The sequence below is a fragment of the Lithobates pipiens genome, unplaced genomic scaffold (assembly GCF_037356315.1).
Source record: "Lithobates pipiens isolate NorthernLeopardFrog02 unplaced genomic scaffold, aLitPip1_a1.2 Scaffold_76, whole genome shotgun sequence".
Lineage (NCBI taxonomy): Eukaryota > Metazoa > Chordata > Amphibia > Anura > Ranidae > Lithobates > Lithobates pipiens.
The window spans coordinates 445,352-462,928 of record NW_027507899.1 but is presented as its reverse complement, the minus strand read 5'-3'; the positions used below and the strand labels follow the sequence as shown (position 1 = coordinate 462,928).

At 50.7% G+C, this 17,577-nt stretch overlaps 1 protein-coding gene across 1 annotated transcript in view; it reads right to left on the bottom strand.

Annotated features, from left to right (window-relative positions):
- The window catches only part of LOC143959456 (hemicentin-1-like), a 476,712-nt gene extending 461,889 nt beyond the window's left edge, over positions 1 to 14,823 (bottom strand). The window contains exon 1 of the mRNA XM_077468108.1: positions 14,269 to 14,823. The gene's annotated coding sequence lies outside the window, so the exon portion shown is untranslated. The remainder of the gene's footprint in view (positions 1 to 14,268) is intronic.
- Between the last annotated feature and the right edge of the window lie 2,754 nt (positions 14,824 to 17,577).

Genomic DNA, 17,577 nt, shown 5'->3' with positions numbered 1-17,577 from the left:
GCAGGAATTGGGGAGATCTGAGAAGTGAAGTTGCAGGAATTGGGGTGACCTGAGGGGTGAAGGTGCAGGAATTGGGGTGATCTGAGGGGTGAATGTGTAGGAATTGGGGTGACCTGAGGGGCGAAGTTGTAGGAATTGGGGTGATATGAGGGGTGAAGGTGCAGGAATTTGGGTGATCTGGGGGTGAAGGTGCAGGAATTTGGGTGATCTGGGGGTGAAGGTGCAGGAATTGGGGAGATATGAGGGGTGAAGGTGCAGGAATTGGGGTGATCTGAGGGGTGAAGGTGCAGGAATTGGGGAGATCTGAGGGGTGAAGGTGCAGGAATTGGGGTGATCTGAGGGGTGAAGGTGCAGGAATTGGGGGGATCTGGGGGTGAAGGTGCAGGAATTGGGGAGATATGAGGGGTGAAGGTGCAGGAATTGGGGTGATCTGAGGAGTAAAGGTGCAGGAATTGGGGTGATCTGGGGTGAAGGTGCAGGAATTGGGGAGATCTGAGGGGTGAAGGTGCAGGAATTGGGGAGATCTGAGGGGTGAAGGTGCAGGAATTGGGGTGACCTGAGGGGTGAAGGTGCAGGAATTGGGGTGACCTGAGGGGTGAAGGTGCAGGAATTGGGGTGACATGAGGGGTGAAGGTGCAGGAATTGGGGTGATCTGGGGGTGAAGGTGCAGGAATTGGGGAGATCTGAGGGGTGAAGGTGCAGGAATTGGGGAGATCTGAGGTGTGAAGATGAAGGAATTGGGGTGATCTGAGGGGTGAAGGTGCAGGAATTGGGGTGATCTGAGGGGTGAAGGTGCAGGAATTGGGGTGATCTGGGGGTGAAGGTGCAGGAATTGGGGAGATATGAGGGGTGAAGGTGCAGGAATTGGGGTGATCTGAGGGGTGAAGGTGCAGGAATTGGGGTGATCTGGGGGTGAAGGTGCAGGAATTGGGGAGATCTGAGGGGTGAAGGTGGAGGAATTGGGGTGACATGAGGGGTGAAGGTGCAGGAATTGGGGTGATCTGAGGGGTGAAGGTGCAGGAATTGGGGTGATCTGGGGGTGAAGGTGCAGGAATTGGGGAGATCTGAGAAGTGAAGTTGCAGGAATTGGGGTGACCTGAGGGGTGAAGGTGCAGGAATTGGGGTGATCTGAGGGGTGAATGTGTAGGAATTGGGGTGACCTGAGGGGTGAAGTTGTAGGAATTGGGGTGATATGAGGGGTGAAGGTGCAGGAATTTGGGTGATCTGGGGGTGAAGGTGCAGGAATTGGGGTGATCTGGGGGTGAAGGTGCAGGAATTGGGGAGATATGAGGGGTGAAGGTGCAGGAATTGGGGTGATCTGAGGGGTGAAGGTGCAGGAATTGGGGTGATCTGGGGGTGAAGGTGCAGGAATTGGGGAGATCTGAGGGGTGAAGGTACAGGAATTGGGGAGATCTGAGGTGTGAAGATGAAGGAATTGGGGTGATCTGAGGGGTGAAGGTGCAGGAATTGGAGTGATCTGGGGGTGAAGGTGCAGGAATTGTGGTGATCTGACGGGTGAAGGTGGAGGAATTGGGGTGACCTGAGGGGTGAAGGTGCAGGAATTGGGGTGATCTGAGGGGTGAAGGTGTAGGAATTGGGGTGATCTGAGGGGTGAAGGTGCAGGAATTGGGGTGATCTGAGGGGTGAAGGTGCAGGAATTGGGGTGATCTGGGGGTGAAGGTGCAGGAATTGGGGAGATATGAGGGGTGAAGGTGCAGGAATTGGGGTGATCTGAGGGGTGAAGGTGCAGGAATTGGGGTGATCTGGGGTGAAGGTGCAGGAATTGGGGAGATCTGAGGGGTGAAGGTGCAGGAATTGGGGAGATCTGAGGGGTGAAGGTGCAGGAATTGGGGAGATCTGAGAAATGAAGGTGCAGGAATTGAGGTGACCTGAGGGGTGAAGGTGCAGGAATTGGGGTGATCTGAGGGGTGAAGGTGTAGGAATTGGGGTGACCTGAGGGGTGAAAGTGTAGGAATTGGGGTGATCTGAGAGGTGAAGGTGCAGGGATTGGGGTGATCTGAGAGGTGAAGGTGCAGGAATTGGGGTGATCTGAGGGGTGAAGGTGCAGGAATTGGGGTGATCTGGGGTGAAGGTGCAGGAATTGGGGAGATCTCAGGGGTGAAGGTGCAGGAAATGGGGAGATCTGAGAAGTGAAGGTGCAGGAATTGGGGTGACCTGAGGGGTGAAGGTGTAGGAATTGGGGTGACCTGAGGGGTGATGGTGTAGGAATTGGGGTGATCTGAGGGGTGAAGGAATTGGGTTGATCTGAGGGGGTGAAAGAATTGGGGTGACCTGAGGGGTGAAGGTGCAGGAATTGGGGTGACCTGAGGGGTGAAGGTGCAGGAATTGGGGTGACCTGAGGGGTGAAGGTGCAGGATTTGGGGTGATCTGAGGGGTGAAGGAATTGGGGAGATCTGAGGGGTGAGGGTACAGGAATTGGGGTGATCTGAGGGGTGAAGGAATTGGGGAGATCTGAGGGGTGAGGGTACAGGAATTGGGGTGATCTGAGGGGTGAAGGAATTGGGGAGATCTGAGGGGTGTAGGAATTGGGGTGACCCGAGGGGTGAAGGTGCAGGAATTGGGGTAATCTGAGGGTTGAAGGTGCAGGAATCGGGATGATCTGAGGGATGAAGGAATTGGAGTGATCTGGGGGTGAAGGTGCAGGAATTGGCGAGATCTGAGGGGTGAAGGAATTGGGGTGATTTGAGGGGTGAAGGTGCAGGAATTGGGGTGATCTGAGGGGTGAAGGAATTGGGGTAATCTGGGGGTGAAGGTGCAGGAATTGGGGTGATGTGAGGGGTGAAGGTACAGGATTTGGGGTGATCTGAGGGGTGAAGGGATTTGGGGTGATCTGAGGGGTGAAGGTTCAGGATTTGGGGTGATCTGAGGGGTGAAGGTACAGGAATTGGGGTGGTCTGAGGGGTGAAGGAATTGGGGTGATCTGGGGGTGAAGGTGCAGGAATTGGGGTGATCTGGGGTGAAGGTGCAGGAATTGGGGTGATCTGAGGGGTGAAGGTTCAGGATTTGGGGTGATCTGACGTGTGAAGGTGCAGGAATTGGGGTGATCTAACGGGTGAAGGAATTGGGGTGTTCTGGGGGTGAAAGTGTAGGAATTGGGGTGATGTGAGGGGTAAAGGTGCAGGATTTGGGGTGATCTGAGGGGTGAAGGAATTGGGGTGATCTGAGGGGTATAGGAATTGGGGTGATCTGAGGGGTGAAGGAATTGGGGTGATCTGAGGGGTATAGGAATTGGGGTGATCTGAGGGGTGAAGGTGCAGGATTTGGGGTGATCTGAGGGGTAAAGGTTCAGGATTTGGGGTGATCTGAGGGGTATAGGATTTGGGGTGATCTGAGGGGTGAAAGAATTGGGGTGATCTGAGGGGTGAAGGAATTGGGGTGATCTGAGGGGTATAGGAATTGGGGTGATCTGAGGGGTGAAGGTGCAGGATTTGGGGTGATCTGAGGGGTAAAGGTTCAGGATTTGGGGTGATCTGAGGGGTGAAGGTTCAGGAATTGGGGTGATCTGGGGGTGAAGGTGCAGGAATTGGGGAGATATGAGGGGTGAAGGTGCAGGAATTGGGGTGATCTGGGGTGAAGGTGCAGGAATTGGGGAGATCTGAGGGGTGAAGGTGCAGGAATTGAGGTGATCTGAGGGGTGAAGGTGCAGGAATTGGGGTGATCTGGGGGTGAAGGTGCAGGAAATGGGGAGATCTGAGAAGTGAAGGTGCAGGAATTGGGGTGACATGAGGGGTGAAGGTGCAGGAATTGGGGTGATCTGGGGGTGAAGGTGCAGGAATTGGGGAGATCTGAGGGGTGAAGGTGCAGGAATTGGGGAGATCTGAGGTGTGAAGATGAAGGAATTGGGGTGATCTGAGGGGTGAAGGTGTAGGAATTGGGGTGATCTGAGGGGTGAAGGTGCAGGAATTGGGGTGATCTGGGGGTGAAGGTGCAGGAATTGGGGAGATCTGAGAAGTGAAGGTGCAGGAATTGGGGTGACCTGAGGGGTGAAGGTGCAGGAATTGGGGTGATCTGAGGGGTGAAGGTGCAGGAATTGGGGTGATCTGGGGGTGAAGGTGCAGGAATTGGGGAGATCTGAGAAGTGAAGTTGCAGGAATTGGGGTGACCTGAGGGGTGAAGGTGCAGGAATTGGGGTGATCTGAGGGGTGAATGTGTAGGAATTGGGGTGACCTGAGGGGCGAAGTTGTAGGAATTGGGGTGATATGAGGGGTGAAGGTGCAGGAATTTGGGTGATCTGGGGGTGAAGGTGCAGGAATTTGGGTGATCTGGGGGTGAAGGTGCAGGAATTGGGGAGATATGAGGGGTGAAGGTGCAGGAATTGGGGTGATCTGAGGGGTGAAGGTGCAGGAATTGGGGAGATCTGAGGGGTGAAGGTGCAGGAATTGGGGTGATCTGAGGGGTGAAGGTGCAGGAATTGGGGGGATCTGGGGGTGAAGGTGCAGGAATTGGGGAGATATGAGGGGTGAAGGTGCAGGAATTGGGGTGATCTGAGGGGTGAAGGTGCAGGAATTGGGGTGATCTGGGGTGAAGGTGCAGGAATTGGGGAGATCTGAGGGGTGAAGGTGCAGGAATTGGGGAGATCTGAGGGGTGAAGGTGCAGGAATTGGGGTGACCTGAGGGGTGAAGGTGCAGGAATTGGGGTGACCTGAGGGGTGAAGGTGCAGGAATTGGGGTGACATGAGGGGTGAAGGTGCAGGAATTGGGGTGATCTGGGGGTGAAGGTGCAGGAATTGGGGAGATCTGAGGGGTGAAGGTGCAGGAATTGGGGAGATCTGAGGTGTGAAGATGAAGGAATTGGGGTGATCTGAGGGGTGAAGGTGCAGGAATTGGGGTGATCTGAGGGGTGAAGGTGCAGGAATTGGGGTGATCTGGGGGTGAAGGTGCAGGAATTGGGGAGATATGAGGGGTGAAGGTGCAGGAATTGGGGTGATCTGAGGGGTGAAGGTGCAGGAATTGGGGTGATCTGGGGTGAAGGTGCAGGAATTGGGGAGATCTGAGGGGTGAAGGTGCAGGAATTGGGGAGATCTGAGGGGTGAAGGTGCAGGAATTGGGGTGACCTGATCGGTGAAGGTGCAGGAATTGGGGTGACCTGAGGGGTGAAGGTGCAGGAATTGGGGTGATCTGAGGGGTGAAGGTGCAGGAATTGGGGTGATCTGGGGGTGAAGGTGCAGGAATTGGGGAGATCTGAGGGGTGAAGGTGCAGGAATTGGGGAGATCTGAGGTGTGAAGATGAAGGAATTGGGGAGATCTGAGGGGTGAAGGTGCAGGAATTGAGGTGATCTGAGGGGTGAAGGTGCAGGAATTGGGGTGATCTGGGGGTGAAGGTGCAGGAAATGGGGAGATCTGAGAAGTGAAGGTGCAGGAATTGGGGTGACATGAGGGGTGAAGGTGCAGGAATTGGGGTGATCTGGGGGTGAAGGTGCAGGAATTGGGGAGATCTGAGGGGTGAAGGTGGAGGAATTGGGGTGACATGAGGGGTGAAGGTGCAGGAATTGGGGTGATCTGAGGGGTGAAGGTGCAGGAATTGGGGTGATCTGGGGGTGAAGGTGCAGGAATTGGGGAGATCTGAGAAGTGAAGTTGCAGGAATTGGGGTGACCTGAGGGGTGAAGGTGCAGGAATTGGGGTGATCTGAGGGGTGAATGTGTAGGAATTGGGGTGACCTGAGGGGTGAAGTTGTAGGAATTGGGGTGATATGAGGGGTGAAGGTGCAGGAATTTGGGTGATCTGGGGGTGAAGGTGCAGGAATTGGGGTGATCTGGGGGTGAAGGTGCAGGAATTGGGGAGATATGAGGGGTGAAGGTGCAGGAATTGGGGTGATCTGAGGGGTGAAGGTGCAGGAATTGGGGTGATCTGGGGGTGAAGGTGCAGGAATTGGGGAGATCTGAGGGGTGAAGGTACAGGAATTGGGGAGATCTGAGGTGTGAAGATGAAGGAATTGGGGTGATCTGAGGGGTGAAGGTGCAGGAATTGGAGTGATCTGGGGGTGAAGGTGCAGGAATTGTGGTGATCTGACGGGTGAAGGTGGAGGAATTGGGGTGACCTGAGGGGTGAAGGTGCAGGAATTGGGGTGATCTGAGGGGTGAAGGTGTAGGAATTGGGGTGATCTGAGGGGTGAAGGTGCAGGAATTGGGGTGATCTGAGGGGTGAAGGTGCAGGAATTGGGGTGATCTGGGGGTGAAGGTGCAGGAATTGGGGAGATATGAGGGGTGAAGGTGCAGGAATTGGGGTGATCTGAGGGGTGAAGGTGCAGGAATTGGGGTGATCTGGGGTGAAGGTGCAGGAATTGGGGAGATCTGAGGGGTGAAGGTGCAGGAATTGGGGAGATCTGAGGGGTGAAGGTGCAGGAATTGGGGAGATCTGAGAAATGAAGGTGCAGGAATTGAGGTGACCTGAGGGGTGAAGGTGCAGGAATTGGGGTGATCTGAGGGGTGAAGGTGTAGGAATTGGGGTGACCTGAGGGGTGAAAGTGTAGGAATTGGGGTGATCTGAGAGGTGAAGGTGCAGGGATTGGGGTGATCTGAGAGGTGAAGGTGCAGGAATTGGGGTGATCTGAGGGGTGAAGGTGCAGGAATTGGGGTGATCTGGGGTGAAGGTGCAGGAATTGGGGAGATCTCAGGGGTGAAGGTGCAGGAAATGGGGAGATCTGAGAAGTGAAGGTGCAGGAATTGGGGTGACCTGAGGGGTGAAGGTGTAGGAATTGGGGTGACCTGAGGGGTGATGGTGTAGGAATTGGGGTGATCTGAGGGGTGAAGGAATTGGGTTGATCTGAGGGGGTGAAAGAATTGGGGTGACCTGAGGGGTGAAGGTGCAGGAATTGGGGTGACCTGAGGGGTGAAGGTGCAGGAATTGGGGTGACCTGAGGGGTGAAGGTGCAGGATTTGGGGTGATCTGAGGGGTGAAGGAATTGGGGAGATCTGAGGGGTGAGGGTACAGGAATTGGGGTGATCTGAGGGGTGAAGGAATTGGGGAGATCTGAGGGGTGAGGGTACAGGAATTGGGGTGATCTGAGGGGTGAAGGAATTGGGGAGATCTGAGGGGTGTAGGAATTGGGGTGACCCGAGGGGTGAAGGTGCAGGAATTGGGGTAATCTGAGGGTTGAAGGTGCAGGAATCGGGATGATCTGAGGGATGAAGGAATTGGAGTGATCTGGGGGTGAAGGTGCAGGAATTGGCGAGATCTGAGGGGTGAAGGAATTGGGGTGATTTGAGGGGTGAAGGTGCAGGAATTGGGGTGATCTGAGGGGTGAAGGAATTGGGGTAATCTGGGGGTGAAGGTGCAGGAATTGGGGTGATGTGAGGGGTGAAGGTACAGGATTTGGGGTGATCTGAGGGGTGAAGGGATTTGGGGTGATCTGAGGGGTGAAGGTTCAGGATTTGGGGTGATCTGAGGGGTGAAGGTACAGGAATTGGGGTGGTCTGAGGGGTGAAGGAATTGGGGTGATCTGGGGGTGAAGGTGCAGGAATTGGGGTGATCTGGGGTGAAGGTGCAGGAATTGGGGTGATCTGAGGGGTGAAGGTTCAGGATTTGGGGTGATCTGACGTGTGAAGGTGCAGGAATTGGGGTGATCTAACGGGTGAAGGAATTGGGGTGTTCTGGGGGTGAAAGTGTAGGAATTGGGGTGATGTGAGGGGTAAAGGTGCAGGATTTGGGGTGATCTGAGGGGTGAAGGAATTGGGGTGATCTGAGGGGTATAGGAATTGGGGTGATCTGAGGGGTGAAGGAATTGGGGTGATCTGAGGGGTATAGGAATTGGGGTGATCTGAGGGGTGAAGGTGCAGGATTTGGGGTGATCTGAGGGGTAAAGGTTCAGGATTTGGGGTGATCTGAGGGGTATAGGATTTGGGGTGATCTGAGGGGTGAAAGAATTGGGGTGATCTGAGGGGTGAAGGAATTGGGGTGATCTGAGGGGTATAGGAATTGGGGTGATCTGAGGGGTGAAGGTGCAGGATTTGGGGTGATCTGAGGGGTAAAGGTTCAGGATTTGGGGTGATCTGAGGGGTGAAGGTTCAGGAATTTGGGTGATCTGAGGGGTGAAGGTGCAGGAATTGGGGTGATCTGAGGGGTGAAGGTGCAGGAATTGGGGTGATCTGGGGGTGAAGGTGCAGGAATTGGGGAGATATGAGGGGTGAAGGTGCAGGAATTGGGGTGATCTGAGGGGTGAAGGTGCAGGAATTGGGGTGATCTGGGGTGAAGGTGCAGGAATTGGGGAGATCTGAGGGGTGAAGGTGCAGGAATTGGGGAGATCTGAGGGGTGAAGGTGCAGGAATTGGGGAGATCTGAGAAATGAAGGTGCAGGAATTGAGGTGACCTGAGGGGTGAAGGTGCAGGAATTGGGGTGATCTGAGGGGTGAAGGTGTAGGAATTGGGGTGACCTGAGGGGTGAAAGTGTAGGAATTGGGGTGATCTGAGAGGTGAAGGTGCAGGGATTGGGGTGATCTGAGAGGTGAAGGTGCAGGAATTGGGGTGATCTGAGGGGTGAAGGTGCAGGAATTGGGGTGATCTGGGGTGAAGGTGCAGGAATTGGGGAGATCTCAGGGGTGAAGGTGCAGGAAATGGGGAGATCTGAGAAGTGAAGGTGCAGGAATTGGGGTGACCTGAGGGGTGAAGGTGTAGGAATTGGGGTGACCTGAGGGGTGATGGTGTAGGAATTGGGGTGATCTGAGGGGTGAAGGAATTGGGTTGATCTGAGGGGGTGAAAGAATTGGGGTGACCTGAGGGGTGAAGGTGCAGGAATTGGGGTGACCTGAGGGGTGAAGGTGCAGGAATTGGGGTGACCTGAGGGGTGAAGGTGCAGGATTTGGGGTGATCTGAGGGGTGAAGGAATTGGGGAGATCTGAGGGGTGAGGGTACAGGAATTGGGGTGATCTGAGGGGTGAAGGAATTGGGGAGATCTGAGGGGTGAGGGTACAGGAATTGGGGTGATCTGAGGGGTGAAGGAATTGGGGAGATCTGAGGGGTGTAGGAATTGGGGTGACCCGAGGGGTGAAGGTGCAGGAATTGGGGTAATCTGAGGGTTGAAGGTGCAGGAATCGGGATGATCTGAGGGATGAAGGAATTGGAGTGATCTGGGGGTGAAGGTGCAGGAATTGGCGAGATCTGAGGGGTGAAGGAATTGGGGTGATTTGAGGGGTGAAGGTGCAGGAATTGGGGTGATCTGAGGGGTGAAGGAATTGGGGTAATCTGGGGGTGAAGGTGCAGGAATTGGGGTGATGTGAGGGGTGAAGGTACAGGATTTGGGGTGATCTGAGGGGTGAAGGGATTTGGGGTGATCTGAGGGGTGAAGGTTCAGGATTTGGGGTGATCTGAGGGGTGAAGGTACAGGAATTGGGGTGGTCTGAGGGGTGAAGGAATTGGGGTGATCTGGGGGTGAAGGTGCAGGAATTGGGGTGATCTGGGGTGAAGGTGCAGGAATTGGGGTGATCTGAGGGGTGAAGGTTCAGGATTTGGGGTGATCTGACGTGTGAAGGTGCAGGAATTGGGGTGATCTAACGGGTGAAGGAATTGGGGTGTTCTGGGGGTGAAAGTGTAGGAATTGGGGTGATGTGAGGGGTAAAGGTGCAGGATTTGGGGTGATCTGAGGGGTGAAGGAATTGGGGTGATCTGAGGGGTATAGGAATTGGGGTGATCTGAGGGGTGAAGGAATTGGGGTGATCTGAGGGGTATAGGAATTGGGGTGATCTGAGGGGTGAAGGTGCAGGATTTGGGGTGATCTGAGGGGTAAAGGTTCAGGATTTGGGGTGATCTGAGGGGTATAGGATTTGGGGTGATCTGAGGGGTGAAAGAATTGGGGTGATCTGAGGGGTGAAGGAATTGGGGTGATCTGAGGGGTATAGGAATTGGGGTGATCTGAGGGGTGAAGGTGCAGGATTTGGGGTGATCTGAGGGGTAAAGGTTCAGGATTTGGGGTGATCTGAGGGGTGAAGGTTCAGGAATTTGGGTGATCTGAGGGGTGAAGGTGCAGGATTTGGGGTGATCTGAGGGGTGAAGGAATTGGGGTGATCTGAGGGGTGAAGATGCAGGAATTGGGGTGTTGTGAGGGGTGAAGGTGCAGGAATTGGGGTGATCTGGGGGTGAAGGTGCAGGAATTGGGGAGATCTGAGGGGTGAAGGTGCAGGAATTGAGGTGATCTGAGGGGTGAAGGTTCAGGAATTGGGGTGATCTGAGAGGTGAAGGTGCAGGAATTGGGGAGATCTGAGAAGTGAAGGTGCAGGAATTGGGGTGATCTGAGAAGTGAAGGTGCAGGAATTGGGGTGATCTGAGGGGTGAAGGTGCAGAAATCTGGGAGATCTGAGGGGTGAAGGTGCAGAAATCGGGGTGATCTGAGGGGTGAAGGTGCAGGAATCGGGGTGATCTGAGGGGTGAAGGTGCAGGAATTGGGGTGTTCTGAGGGGTGAAGGTGCAGGAATTTGGGTGATCTGAGGGGTGAAGGTGCAGGAATTGGGGTGATCTGGGGGGTGAAGGTGCAGCAATTGGGGTGATCTGAGGGGTGAAAGTGCAGGAATTGGGGTGATCTGGGGGGTGAAGGTGCAGCAATTGGGGTGATCTGGGGGGTGAAGGTGCAGGAATTGGGGAGATCTGAGGGGTGAAGGTGCAGGAATTGGGGATATCTCAGGGGTGAAGGTGCAGGAATTGGGGAGATCTGAGAAGTGAAGGTGCAGGAATTGGGGTGACCTGAGGGGTGAAGGTGCAGGAATTGGGGTGATCTGAGGGGTGAAGGTGTAGGAATTGGGGTGACCCGAGGGGTGATGGTGTAGGAATTGGGGTGATCTGAGGGGTGAAGGAATTGGGTTGATCTGAGGGGGTGAAAGAATTGGGGTGACCTGAGGGGTGAAGGTGCAGGAATTGGGGTGACCTGAGGGGTGAAGGTGCAGGAATTGGGGTGACCTGAGGGGTGAAGGTGCAGGATTTGGGGTGATCTGTGGGGTGAAGGAATTGGGGAGATCTGAGGGGTGAGGGTACAGGAATTGGGGTGATCTGAGGGGTGAAGGAATTGGGGAGATCTGAGGGGTGAGGGTATAGGAATTGGGGTGATCTGAGGGGTGAAGGAATTGGGGAGATCTGAGGGGTGTAGGAATTAGGGTGACCCAAGGGGTGAAGGTGCAGGAATTGGGGTGATCTGAGGGTTGAAGGTGCAGGAATCGGGATGATCTGAGGGATGAAGGAATTGGCGAGATCTGAGGGGTGAAGGAATTGGGGTAATCTGGGGGTGAAGGTGCAGGAATTGGGGTGATGTGAGGGGTGAAGGGATTTGGGGTGATCTGAGGGGTGAAGGTTCAGGATTTGGGGTGATCTGAGGGGTGAGGGTCTTGGAATTGGGGTGGTCTGAGGGGTGAAGGAATTGGGGTTATCTGGGGGTGAAGGTGCAGGAATTGGGGTGATCTGGGGGTGAAGGTGCAGGAATTGGGGTGATCTGAGGGGTGAAGGTTCAGGATTTGGGGTGATCTGAGGTGTGAAGGTGCAGGAATTGGGGTGGTCTAACGGATGAAGGAATTGGGGTGTTCTGGGGGTGAAAGTGCAGGAATTGGGGTGATGTGAGGGGTAAAGGTGCAGGATTTGGGGTGATCTGAGGGGTGAAGGAATTGGGGTGATCTGAGGGGTATAGGAATTGGGGTGATCTGAGGGGTGACAGTGCAGGATTTGGGGTGATCTGAGGGGTGAAGGTTCAGGAATTTGGGTGATCTGAGGGGTGAAGGTGCAGGATTTGGGGTGATCTGAGGGGTGAAGGAATTGGGGTGATCTGAGGGGTGAAGGTGCAGGAATTGGGGTGATCTGAGGGGTGAAGGTGCAGGATTTGGGGAGATCTGAGGGGTGAAGTTTCAGGATTTGGGGTGATCTGAGGGGTGAAGGTGCAGGAATTGAGGTGATCTGAGGGGTGAAGGAATTGGGGTGATCTGAGGGGTGAAGGAATTGGGGTGATCTGAGGGGTGAAGGAATTGGGGTGATCTGAGGGGTGAAGGAATTGGGGTGATCTGAGGGGTGAAGTTGCAAAGCTGAACATTTAGTTTTTGCTATTAAGTCATTTCCAGGATTTCCTATGTAAAGGTTCCTTGTCGTGATGGACGGTGTTATGGTGACATTTTGCCGTCACTGTAGATTTCTCAGAAAACATTTTTCGGCACACTGGTTGCCTATCCTCGGGATGGTGTGAAATGTTTTCTCTCATTCAGTGTTTCTCACATTAGTGACGGTTATGGACCATCTCTATATATATTTTTATATACTGTAGTTATGAGCTTCAGGTCCAGTATGAGTTGAACACAACCTGAGCCTGGCTGTCATTTGACAAAAAAAAGGGAACCCAAATGCCCAGATTTGGCCGGTTCTCCTTCCTGGACCTTGTTTTGGTGGACATTCCTCAGCCAGAAGACCACCGTTTAGTGGCAGTACCTCTAATACCCCTGGAGGAAGGTTCACGCCCTCCGTGCCCGCATGGTTCTGTTTGTAATGTTGGATGGTGGTCCAGTCATGGCCATACTTGGTCAATGACATCACCCAGGAGTGAAGATAGTCAGGCGCGGCAGGTCTTCCTTGCTTTGGGTCACCATTGGTGGGCATTGCTTATGGTGATTGACGGTTTACATTGCTGGACGACGGTATTGACATTGAATGTATATCTCGGTATATACTTTATTCTAAGGTCTGTGTGTTTTTATTTACTATTTTGGTGACCCAGTTCTCAATCATGTAGGGGGGGAGGTGTATATCTGGTGGCCCCATGCTCTAAAAGGAGCTTAGACATTTCAATAGGTCTCCCCTGCAACCCCCTCATCCATTGGGTCAGGTGTGTGCTGAATCAACATGGAGACAAGGTGCCTTACCGGGCAACTTCTTGTACGACACCCCCTCAGTGTTGAGGGCATCTGGCTTGGTATGGTTCAGGAAGAAGGGGGCCACATGTTTGCCGCCCCATCCTTTCCTAGCCAGCCAAGCAGTGTGCCCGGATAAGGACCTGGTATGGAATTTGAGAGAGACCCCAATTTTTTTTTGCTTCTTTTCCATGGGACCCCCCTCAAAATCCATATCAAGCGCTTATCCAAGCATGTAGGAAAGTGGAGGGTGATGAGGGTGTGTCTCTACCATGGTAAACCATACCAGGCCACATGCCCATACCATTGGGAGGGCGACTTACAAGGAAGACCCCCTTCCATGGCACCTTGTCCCATTGTGGAGGACACGTCAAATCCAAGGCAGTTCACTCATCACTACATATACAGTATAGAAATACACGGACACCTACTGTGTGTCTATATCTATAGAGAGATAGATAGATAGATGGATAGATGGATAGATGGATAGATGGATAGATGGATAGATAGATAGATGGATAGATAGATAGATGGATAGATAGATAGATAGATAGATAGATAGATAGATAGATAGATAGATAGATAGATAGATAGATAGATAGATAGATAGATAGATAGATAGATAGATAGATAGATAGATAGATAGATAGATAGATAGATAGATAGATAGATAGATAGATAGATGTATATAGAGATATACGGACACTATATATAGTAGAGATGCACCGATACCATAATTAGTACAAGTACCGATACTTTTTTTTTTAGTACTCGCCGATACGGATGAGCGATCCCTACCGCAAATGTTTTATTTTCACTTCAGATCTCAGCAACGGTACAAAGCATTGAAAAGTTATTTACAAATGAAATAAATAAATATATATTTTTTGAATTTAGCTCTTTTTCCATGTGAGATGTGTAAATACATGTTAATATATATGTGTAAAAATCTTCACTAACAAAGCAAACAAAAAAATTTAATTGTTTATCGTTTATAAAATAAATGTGAACAAAAGAAAAGAAAAAGCAGGAAAATAATAATATCATGGAGGAGAGTGGGGAGTAAATGAAGGGTTATTAAGGGGTTAAGCAGAGGAACATTTGCTCATCCCTTTGATCTGCAGATGAAAAAACAGAAATATACAAAAAGAAACAATGTTTCTTTTTATTTCAGTGTTTCAGGGCTGAGCAATGTTGTTGTTGTTTTTTTCTTGACAGCTGCAATTACCGGACTCCTTCCACACCGGGGAGACCCGCCGGCAGATCAAAGAGCCGAGCCTGAAAGTATCGGGGCCATTTGAACGAGTACCGATAATTGTGGAAATGCTCTTCACCAATACCGATACTAGTATCAGTGCAACTCTAATATATAGTATATATACCATACATACACACACACACACACATGTACACATATATAAATACACTCATCTGTCAACTTACAATATTGGTGATTTTGTGTCTTGTTTGTATTGTCAATGGCTCCTCTGCTTGGTTTGTCAGCGGCCCCTTTGCTTGTAGTATCAGTGGCCCCTCTGCTCAGGATATCAGTGGCCCCTCTACTCAGGATGTCAATGACCCCTCTGCTTGGTTTTTCCAGTGGTCCCAATACTCAGAGTGTCAGTGGCTCCTCTGATCAGGATCTCAGTGGCCCCTCTGCTCAGGATCTCAGTGGCCCCTCTTTTTGGGTTTTTTCCAGTTGCCCCTCTGATCAGGATCTCAGTGGCCCCTCTTCTTGGTTCTTCCAGTGGCCCCTCTGATCAGGATCTCAGTGGCCCCTCTGCTCAGGATCTCAGTGGCCCCTCTGATCAGGATCTCAGTGGCCCCTCTTCTTGGTTCTTCCAGTGGCCCCTCTGCTCAGGATCTCAGGTGCTCCTCTGGCCGAGTCGTCACCTCTATTCAGAAAATGTTATGCTCCTTCCTCATCTTGGTGGAAGTTGTTACTTTTTCCCAGGACTGACACTTTCTCTTTCTGCTCGGAATATGAAATAAACTCACATTTGGTGAAATTTATCTCTTATAGGAAACCAGAAGGAGAAGTTGAGATGAGGAAGTCTCTGATGGAGGATGGGGCGGTGAGTGAAAATGACCGCAGATTGGGAGGAATTCACAGGAACAGCGCCGAGCAGCGCCTCCGATTCACACTCCACACAATATAATGACAGGTCCTCTTCATAAGCAGCTCAACTGCCTGTATAATCAACACAGAATTGGTGTTTTTTCTTATATTTCTTTTTTTCAAATATTTTTGATTAAATTTTTGAAACAGGGAAAAACAAGAATTGTACGTATTTCACAATCTTGAACATTAATATCACAGAAGGAAAACATAAAGTACAGTATGAGTAGTAATAGCACGTAAAGCGAACATAAAGTGAGCAGGGAAGTAGATAGTCAATGTGGAAAGGTTATCCATATAGGCATAATCCCAAACAAAATTATGTAAAGCGTATTCTACAAGAAAAAAAAAAAAAAGATAGTATGAAAAGCGAGGGAAAGAGATTGAAGAGAGGAGAGGATATAAAGAAATAAGAATAACGGTTGAGAAGAGGAGAGCGAAGAAAGCAGAGAAGATTCGGTCATTTGGAGCCACCCACAAAAAGGGTATCAATGCGGTATAATACCGTAAATACTTCTTTGAACAATAATTAACAAATAGTAATTCGTAATCAAGAGCAACAACGTAAGACATCTTACCATTAATGGTTTGAGTCAAACCAGTCAACCCACATCTTCCACTTATTATCATGCTGTTTCCGGACTCCATTCCTGCTAGCAATCAATGACTCATATACATGGTTCTGTTTAGTTAAATCTAGTACTTCAGATAGATTAGGGGCTCTAGTAGACTTCCAGCTCCTAGCAATTAGTAGTCTAGCCGCTAATAAAACGTGTATAACAACTGTGCGACAGCTATGGGGAAAACGTTGAATGCCCAGGTTTAGGACTGCAAGTTCTGGATTCAAAGGGGTTAATATCCCTGTGATACGTGAGATGCAGTGGAACACAGTATTCCAAAAACTGGAAATATGTTTACAGAACCAAAACATATGTGAAATAGTGCCCACTTCCCCACACTCCCTCCAACATAGGGGGGATGTGGATGGAGAGATCTTAGCCAAGAGAAATGGTGTCCAGTACCATCTCGAAGCTATTTTGTGTGTGAGTTCCCAGTGATTTACACATTTAGTCGCTTTATGAACAGATTGAAACGCAGTTTTCCAGTCCTGTATATCAAAACATTTATCAAAGTCTGATGCCCACTTAGCAAAAGGACCTGAGTTAGTGAATGTAAGTTTACGCTGAAACTCATAATACATAAGGGAAATGCCCTTGGAGGAGGGCGTAGGCTTGGTAAAAAATTGCCAGATTTTGTTCGGGATAGGAACAGAGGGGGTATGTAACGATTTGAGAAGGTGCGTTATTTGGATATAGTGGTAATATTCCGCATAAGGTAAGTCATATTCTAATTTAAGTGCATCAAATGATTTAGGTAAATCTCCTTGGTAGATGTGTTCCACGAGAGTGATACCTTGAGCTCGCCATCTCGAGAAGTCTGCATATGGGATCATGTGAGTTAGGATTTCTACAGGTATAGGAATATTGGTAACTGAGGAGGCTGTGTCAGCTAAACCGCATAAATCTCTCCAGGCCATCAGAGATGCCTGAAGAGTCGGAGGTAGACTGCGTAGGGAGAAAGGTCTCCATGAATCCAGGAGCAATAACATACGTAAGTCTTTTGTTGGGCTGAGAGATTGTTCTATGCCGCACCAGAGGGCCTCTGGTAAGGGAGAGAACCAATATTTAAGCGAGGTGAGTATGGCCGCTCTATGGTAATCTTTTAGGTCTATCATACCCATCCCCCCAGCAGATCTATGTTTAATTAAGAGGGTTCTGGTGGATCTAGGGCGTTTACCTCCCCATATGTATTGTCGGAGAATACGAGTAAGTGATGCTAAGTGACTTTTTTTAAGAGGTATGGGCAGCGTACGAAACACGTACAGTATCTGAGGTAGTAGGAGCATTTTAAAAGACACCAGCATACCTGACCAGGAGAGTTCCGCTTTGGCAAGCCTTTTCGCCTCTTTTTCTATCTTGGCAATAAGCGGAATATAGTTGGCATCAGCTAATGTGGATAAATCAGATGTAATTTGCAAGCCTAGATATGTGATATTGTTGTCGGCCCAAGAGTAAGGAAAATTGCTTTTTAAACTGAATTGTAGAGGGGGCGGTAGATTAAGGCCCAGGATAAGAGATTTCGTGAAATTAACTTTATAGTACGATACAGAACTGAACTCGTTAAGGATGGAATGGGCATTGGATAGGGAGGTGGACGGGGAAGACAGGAATAAAATAACGTCATCAGCAAATAAGCTGATAGTATGGGACCTGCCAGAGAATTCGAATCCTAAGATACCAGGATGTGTTCTAATTTTTTCAGCAAGGGGCTCTATTAGTAAGTTAAAAATGGAGGGGGATAGGGGACAGCCCTGCCTAGTACCATTTGTGATAGAAAATGGGGAAGATAACATGTTGGAGGAGTATACCTGGGCACAAGGGGAAGAGTACAAGGCCAAGATGGCTGATAGTATGGGACCCGAAAACCCAAACCTACCCAAAGTCTGAGTCATATATCCCCAGTGGACCCTGTCGAATACCTTCACCGCATCCAAAGATAACAGCAGAGAAGGCGTCCGACAGGATCCAGCATGATAGACCACATCCACCACTCTTCTGGTGGCATCAGAGGCT